Source organism: Cynara cardunculus, unplaced genomic scaffold, assembly GCF_001531365.2.
Source record: "Cynara cardunculus var. scolymus isolate 2C unplaced genomic scaffold, CcrdV1 Un_Scaffold_2746, whole genome shotgun sequence".
Lineage (NCBI taxonomy): Eukaryota > Viridiplantae > Streptophyta > Magnoliopsida > Asterales > Asteraceae > Cynara > Cynara cardunculus.
Genome location: NW_020201207.1, coordinates 39,138 through 48,159, shown reverse-complemented (window position 1 = coordinate 48,159; position 9,022 = coordinate 39,138).

Genomic DNA, 9,022 nt, shown 5'->3' with positions numbered 1-9,022 from the left:
TTTGGAATAAAATACAACTCCCCCTGCATTGGTGTATCATTGAAATGATATTCTGATCAGCACAAACTTGACACWCCTGCAAAACCAGATTAAGTAGATTTTGGTACCCAAACAAACTTGGGTCCTATTTTGTTAGTATCAGGTTGGGATATGTTGAAATTTCCAAACCATTTATTTCTATAAGATATTTTATTTTCAGCACTATTAACAGGATGATCAGGAATAAAATATGAACCGTACCAGTAATTGTGATCATACTTGTTCTTATCATTCGAATTAGTCTGATATCTGTTGTTTGTACTCCATCTCTTATAGATCTTCTTATTCACAAAATTTGTTGATTTACATATGGAGCACATGGTTCTTCTCTTGCTAAGATGAATCAAATCAGAAGTGGATCTCACAAAGCAAGGAAGATTGTTAGTAACAACAGAGTTCTGAGATAAAACAGATTCAGACTTATTGACCCAAATGCTTTTAATCTTTGAAGAGTAATTGGGTGATCCAATGACATATCCTTGATAATACTGATTAGAACGAGAATAGTTCTTAGAAACAGTAGATTTAGGACTACTTGAATAACTGTTCCATTTGGAACAATCATAAAAGTTAGTTTTACACTATGATTGAGAACCAGTTGGGCTTTTAGCACATGAAAAGTCTTTGACTTTTTGTAAAAACTGGTCTCTTTCAGCAGCAACTAAATCATATTTCTTTTTCAGTTCAGTTCACATGTTCAATTCAGTTACAAGTTTCGTAAAAAGGGGGATCCTATCAACTTGTTCCTCTGTCTCTAGATTACACCCCTTGAAGTATCAAAAAACTTGCATTCTAATTCCTTCTTTAACCTTTCAAATTTTATTTTCTGGAAATTTTATTTTTTTGTTCTTGATATTCATCTTTAATCTTCATAAATTTCTCTCAAATTTCTCATTTGTGGATGTTTAATTGTTAAATTTGTGATAGTAGTGTACGTTTTTATGTTATGAATCAGTTTCATTCTTACGATTACATGATTTGATCACTGTCAGAAAAGTTTTTGAAGAGTTTATGAATTTTGATGTTCTTCATGTTCTTATGAAAACTCATCAAAAAGTTAGATTTTGGTCTATATTTTGTATGATTTTTTGTAAAGTTTGTGTTACTTTGTTGATTTGATCTTAGTTTGATTGACAATTATGTTTGAATCTTGTTTGTCGTCCTAATTAGAAGCAAGTTTGAGGGATTTAGATTACATCGCACAACTCTTGAGCGGATTAGTGACCGGATTCGATCAACTCTTGAGCGGATTAGTGACCGGATTCGATNCAACTCTTGAGCGGATTAGTGACCGGATTCGATCAACTCTTGAGCGGATTAGTGACCGGATTCGATAAACCCTTGAGCGGACTAGTGAACGGATAAGGACTTAGAGTTGAGCGGATAAGTGTCCGGAGAATCAAACCTGTGTTGAGCGGATAAGTGTCCGAAGAATCAAACTTGTGCATTGAGCAGATTAGGTTGCTGATGTGCGGAAAAGAGGTTAGTCTTGAGCGATTTAAGATTGAGAGGTGAGCGATTTATCATTCATCTTGAGCGATTTAAGATTGAGAGGTGAGCGATTTATCATTCATCTTGAGCGATTTAAGATTGAGAGGTGAGCGGTTTATCATTCATCCTGAGCGATTTAGATCCACAAGGTGTGCGATTTATACTTAGTCATCAAGAATCTAAGTGGTTGAGCGATTTAATCATTCCCGGACACCTCTTGAGTATAGTTTGAGCGTATATGGACAAAAGGTAAGCGGAGTTAATCTTTAAGCAGGCGATTTAGATACATAGCTTGACCGGATTAAGARCTTGAGGTGTTTGTGTTGTGTTTGAAGTTGTTGACCATAATTGAGTTTTTGACCGGATTTCTAATCCGGATAGATTTCAATTGTCAATTCCAAAGAAAATCTTGTGTGAATTTTGTGGCATTATTTTTTTTTTGATCATTTTTCTTTAACTGCATAGATCCTATATCTGATCAATCTTATTTTTTTTAAATGGCAGATATCCTAAAGAAGGAGAATCAAGAGATGAGAACTCAGATTGCTGAACTAAAGAAGAGCATTGTGAACTATAAAGAGAAATACATAAATATATTTTCTAAGAATTATGCTAATGAGGAATATATTAAAGATTTGAAAAGGGAGCTTATTTGTAAAATTCATATTACGTAAAGAAGGATTGACTAGATTTGAATGTTGACTTTCTCTCTCAACTCTCTTATATGATGTTCTTGAAGATTTATATCAGATCTGCCATTGATTCATAGAAGAATGCTTGAAGATTGATCATATTGGACTCACAAAATGACTTATGGAAGGTTCCTTTTGACAATGATTTGTGAGACCAAAATTCCAAAAACAGAATTTACATTCTATCCAAGTGTAACTTTTTGTGCAAAAGACTTTGATCTTAAAATACATAAATATTGGACCATTTTTAAGAACAAACAATAAGTATCAACTTTAATCCATAAAAACTTATTGGCATTACATAAGATATAATTTGACTTTATCTTTATCGAGACACGATAGGTGATCTAACTACTGGATTTCAGACTGTTTAGGAAAGTAGCGTGGACGTTTAGTGCATCAAACATCATCAAGATCTTGGATATTCATCAGCAAACTTGTGAGTATACACGGCCCCACTTTTACTGTTTTGTTTATTGAAATTGGGAGAAAAGCATGAAAGGCTGTAAACTATACTGTTTAGTTGTAAAACTGTTGGACTAAAGAATTGTTTAGTCAAAAATTGTTGAAATCATGAAAATATGATTGGTATAGCACTATGTATAAATGATAAATTGATGTACTTGAGAGTATATTTTAAAAAGTCCCCTTCTGTAAACGCTACTAGTTAACTCGGGCACGTCCCCAGGCATTGGTAATTGTGGATAGTCGCTATTGTGTTGACAGTCCCACCCAAAAAAGGATGCACATTACCTATGTTTAATAGTCTACTCATGTGTGCGAATTGGCCACCGCTGAAGTAGTACTCATACGAACCGTGGTACCTAAGTGAGCGAGCGGGCCACTTTACGGTAGTTCGTAAAATAATGGGGCACATTGGTCAGATAAGGCTCAGTAGCGTCTCAAGTTTTAAACATCGTTAAAGATTTACATTTATCTTGTGCAAGTTTATGTATTAGTTTGCAAGAAGTGATTTATGCATTGTAAATATTTTGTGCATATGAAAACCCGTGAACTCACCAACTCTTTGTAGTTGACGTCGTTTTATGTTTCATGCTTTTCAGGAAAATAAGTAAGAATAAAAGTTTTGGAAGCACTTTTGCGATAGCACCTGTTCACAAGTTTTAGAAACCTCTTTCTATAAATGATGTTGTCTTCATCGAGAACAGTTTGGTTATGGACTTGTAAACTTCTGGATTATGTACTTTAATGGTGTTATCTATTAATTGGTGCTATGATATGCTTACCTGTTACACCTCGTGTTTCCGCTTTAGCGGGGTGTGACAATTATGGGTCTAACAATCTCTCCCTAAGTAATGTAAAATAAAAAAAATAGCTATCAATGAACGATAAACAAATAGCTATCTATTTACACAAAACTAATCTAGTAGAAACATCCTTTTTGTCAAAAGTTTTCATTTACTGAAATGGATTGTTTCATATAGTACAGAAGTACATGTAAGGAAAAGGAAACTTACATCTTATTCATGGTCTCCATTGAAGATTCTCCAAAAATGCATCATCAGTCTTTTGTATCTTATGACAGTGGAGATCCCATGAGTTACCTCTTATCCCTCTCTTCTTGGCACATAGTCTCTGCCCAATCTCTCTTGAATGACTTTCTGAAACCATTCATGTGTATCAGTTGAATACTTGAAGGCCTCAGTCAATCTGAAGGACTTCTTGGTACCAAACTCATTCTCGAAGACTAAGCCCAGTTCTGGTTGAGTCAAGACAAAAGCATATCGCTTCTCCTGTAGTCCGGGAAAGTCTTTCAATGCCAAGCTCTAGCATGATCTGGAAATTATTCTTCACACTGAACTTCACCAAGGTTCCCATCGTCTCTATAAACGCTCTCTGCACCATCCCATACCTTATCCCATGGTCCTGACGTTTAGTCATATGGCCATACAAGTCAATCAAGTCTCATGGATTGAGATTTATTAGATCATTGTCATTAAAGACGCAGATCATCCCATGAGCACATTTGATGGTGTACTCGATGTACTTGATGGCTTTGTTTGCAAAGGTCTGCAGCTTCATATCATGAACCGTCTTTATTCCATCATTTGAGAAGACAACATGTGATGGTTCGGTCATCTGCCTCACGAACCTGTGTCTGATTAAGTCCATGGACTTCGGGGATAGGTTTGGGGGATTTAGAACAATTTGCTCATCGTGGTGATGTTAGAGGTATTGATGGATGTTCTCCATCATGATGGGTTCTTTAGGTGACATCTCCAGACATCTCTTTAGCGTTTCCATCTGAGCGATGACTTCCTGCACTCTACCGATGGATGGAGGCTGCCTTGAGGAGGAGGGAACATCTGCAGGCACTGTTGGCTTTATAGTTTTGGTGACCGATGGTTATGGTTGGGTGACGTATGGTTCTGTTTGGGTAGTTTTTGGTTGAATGGTGACAGGTTCTGGTTTGGTGGTTTATGGATGTAATGGTGATAGAGGTGGTGTTAGTGATGGAGTAGAGGGAATTGGAGCTTCTAATTGTGTAGGTGTTAGTGTGGTTGAAGGTTGTGTTTGGGGAGGTGATGAAGAGCTCACTAAAATTGGTGAGGATTCATTGGTTGGTGGTAATGGGTTGGTTGATGAGGGATCAGATGAGCGAAATGGTATTTCGGCTAAGTGTTTAGTTACAGGGGCTACAATGCCTGCAGCTGGGTGAGAGGTTGATGCTGCAAAAATAATCGATGGAAAATTAATAGTATTTACATCATCAATGGCTGAGCCTCTGGCTCCCTTACTTCTGGCCCAACAGATGGTTGTGAAGTTCGATCTTGTGCTGGTGGAGGTGGTGTTGATGTAGTTTCCATTGGTGTGATGGATGGTGTCTCCCCCTTATAAGAACCTATACCTTGATCATCGGGGTCTTGGTCTTCATGTCTCGAACACTTGCATGGCCTCCCCGCAGAGCAAGAAGTAGGTCGCTTCTTTTTCTTTTGAAGTGAGGCGACATACATCTACGGAGTCATCCTCCGTCTATCGTCTTCCATGCGTCGATGAAGAGTATTTGGTTCACTCTTGTTATTGGGCGAGCCTTTTCTGAAGTGTGGTGATTGGTTCGGCAGCTTTGGTTACGAATTTGGCATTAATCTTATTGAACTTGAAGATTAGTGCCTTGGTGAGGGAATGGAGATTGGCTCGGGTAACCATGTCCTGAGATGGGGGAATGGTGGTGGAGGTGGATGGTATGGATATGGAGGATATGAGACCTCTTATCTCTGCAGCAAAAGGGGTAAAGGCTTCATTGGGTATGGGTGTTGCAGAGTAAGAGGGGGCTATAGGTGGTGGGATGATATTTTGGATGGTGGTGGAGAGAGGCGATGGGGGTAGTGATGGAGGATAGCTGGGAGAAGAGGGTGGCTATGGATGCATCGGTGGCTATTATTTGTGTGAATAGTGAGGCAAGGGATGCATCAACGGAATCAAGTCTGGTGACCATAAGGTTGTTAGGGTAGTTGTGTTATTGGGTCACCAGACGTTGTAGAGAATGAAGTCTGGTGACCATAAGGTTGTTATAGACCAGAGAGGCTCTGATTGGTCTAGATGATATACCAGAAGGGCTTTGGTACATTGCAAGGGTTAATTTAATCTAAGTATAACATATTAAGGGTCCAGAGACTCTAGATATACAAACCAGAGGCTCAGGTTGGTGTTAATGCTAATAAAGAGATCAAGGTAGTGAACAAGAGGGGTGCTAGTTTACTTTTGATCCTTAAGAGGTCAAGGGTTGTGCAAGAACTCCCCCTCAAAATATGCAAGGGGTTTGGAGAGGGTAAAAAACTCCCCTAGAATCAATAGGGGTGTATCTTTGGAAGCTAGAAGCTCTGGTCTATACAACCAGAGGCTTTGGTTGTGAAGGAGGGTTAATTTGATGAACACATGGTGAAAAAGGATTTAACAATAGAACCAGGGGGTCTCTTGTCCAATGGGAAAGGAAAACCAGAGGCTTTAGTCTTTAGAACCAGAGGCTCTGGTCTTATAAAACGATACAAAAAAGATGGTGAAACCATGATTCCTTTGATTCAACCAAGACAAGGAAAAGCATAGTACAACCAGAGGGGCTCTGGTTGTAATAAGGTGATGAATTATCTATTGAAGACTTGGATGGAGAAGTCTATTGGACCAAAAGAGCTCTGGTTCCAAAGACACGTGATCTAGAGGCTCTGGTTTATGGAAACAGAAGCTCTGGTTGCATAAAATGGTGAAGAGTAAGTGTGATGCAAGGGGAAATGATAAGTGTAGAGACCAAGTGGGAACAGAGGTCTCTGGTCCTTAAGACTTTGAATTCAGAGGCTCTGGTCTTAAGAACTAGAGGCTCTGGTCGATGAGAGATGGCGTTAAAACGAAAAAACCTTTTTTGGACCACAGTGGCTCTAGTCCCAATGAATAAAATGTTAGGCCAAATAAAATATAAGTGTTTCCAATTTTCCAGAGGCTCTGATCTATAGAACCAGAGGCTCTTGTTCAAAAGACTTGGTAAAGAGGGCCATTTATATATCACTTTTGGCAAAACCTAGAGATATGGAAAATCTCTAGTTTGATGGATGATCTACTTTAAGTTGTGAGATTCAGCATACTCATATTGCTGACAAGAAAAAGAAATCTTTTCTCATCTAATGCTTTTGTAAAGAAATCAGCAAGTTGAATATCTGTAGGAACAAAATACATCTCTATGGTTCCATTTTCTACACGGTCTTTGAGAAAATGGTACTTAACATCAATGTGCTTTGTCTTAGAGTGATGCACTGGATTTACAGACATTGCTATTGCACTTTTGGAGTCGCAGAGGATGGGGATTTTCTCATAATGGAACCCGTAATCCTTTAGTTGGGTTTTCATCCAGAGCACTTGTAAACAACAACTAGCAGCAACAACATATTCTGCTTCTGATGTAGATATTGAGACACAATTTTGTTTTTTGGATATCCAACAAACTAGCTGGTCTCCCAAAAGTTGACAGCTCATAGACATACCCTTTCTATCAAGCTCGCAACCTGCATGATCTGCATCTGTATAGGCTAATAGTTCAAAGCCAGAGTTCTTTGGATACCAGAGACCCAAGGATGGGGTGCCCTTTGGTATCTAAAGATCCTCTTGACTGCAGAAAGATGAGATTCTTTAGGATTTGCTTGATATCTTGCATAAAGACAAGTAGCAAACATTATATCTGGCCTACTAGCTGTGAGGTACAGGAGTGACCCTATAATGCCTCTGTAGGTTGTTACATCTACTTCCTTTCCTGCTGGATCAGAGAATAACTTTGCTCCTGTGGCCATTAGAGTTCTCATAGATGACGAATTTGAGAGATTATATTTCTTTAGAAGGTCAGTCATATATTTGGACTGATTGATGAGAATTTCTTCTAAAGTTTGTTTTATTTGAAGACCCAGGAATAAACTTAGTTCTCCCATCATACTCAACTCAAATTTGTTTTTCATCAAGTCTGAGAATTTTTTCACAAAATTTGGAGTTAGTTGAGCCAAATATAATATTGTCCACATATATTTGGACAAGAAAGATATCACTTTTGTGTCTTTTGAGAAAGAGAGTTGTGTCGATGGTACCTTTTTCAAATCCATTTGTTGTAAGAAAAGTGGAGAGAGTTTCATACCAGGCCCTGGGTGCTTGTTTAAGCCCATAGAGAGATTTATCTAGAAAGTAGACATACTATGGATGTTTCGAGTTTCAAACCCAAGAGGTTGCTGATCATAGACTTCTTCTTGCAATTTGCCATTTAGAAAGGCAAACTTGACGTCCATTTGATAAACCTTGAAACCCTTGTGCGCTGCATAGGCTAAGAATATTCTGATAGCTTCAAGCCTAGCAACGGGGGTGAAGGTTTCATCATTGTCTATTCCTTCTTCATGGCAATAGCCCTTTGCGACCAGCCTGGCCTTGTTCCGGATAACCATGCCATCTTCATATTTCTTAATTCTGAAGACCCATTTGGTCCCAATTGCAGTTTTATCTTTAGGTTGAGGCATGAGGGACCAAATTTGTGCCACTCAAACTAGAGTAATTCTTCTTGCATTGCGTCTATCCAGTTTGGATCTTGTAAGGCTTCCGAAATTTTGTTTTGTTCGATCATGCTTAGGAAATTTGTGAAAAGGCACTCATTAGCAGTGGCAGATCTTGTTTTAACACTAGATGACGGATCACCAATAATTTGGTGATGAGGATGGTCTTTTGTCCACTTAGTGCTTGATTGGGGTTCTTGAGCAACAAGATGCAGTTCTTCATTGATGGGATTGTTAGATGGAACTGCTTGCTCCCCCTCAAATAGATTTTCTCCAAATTATTAGTCTAGTTCTAGAGACATAGTGGAAGTATATAGTGAAGTAACATGAGATTCAAAAAGAGTTATACCTTTCAGAGTTGGAGATCTCATGTAGTTCATTAGCACTGGAAGTTAGTTTTTCGTTGGTCATTGGTCCAGAGTTTGCATCTTCTTCAAACAAGTCCTCAAACAGTTGAGCTAGGTCTAATTCATTTGGTTTGTGGAGAGATGAATCAGAGGCTCATTTACTTAGCCTGAGTTTTGAACTGTATTGTCCAGAAGTAATTGGTGATGCATCATCAAAGGACACATTGATGCTTTCTGTAACAATTTTGGTCCGCTTGATGAAGACTCTGTAGGCTTTTGCGGTTTGAGAATATCCCAGGAATATGCCCTCATAAGCTTTCTTGTCAAATTTTCCAAGATGTTCTCTATCGTTGAGTACATAACATTTGCACCCAAAGACATGGAAATATTTGACATTTGGACGCATCTGAATGATGAG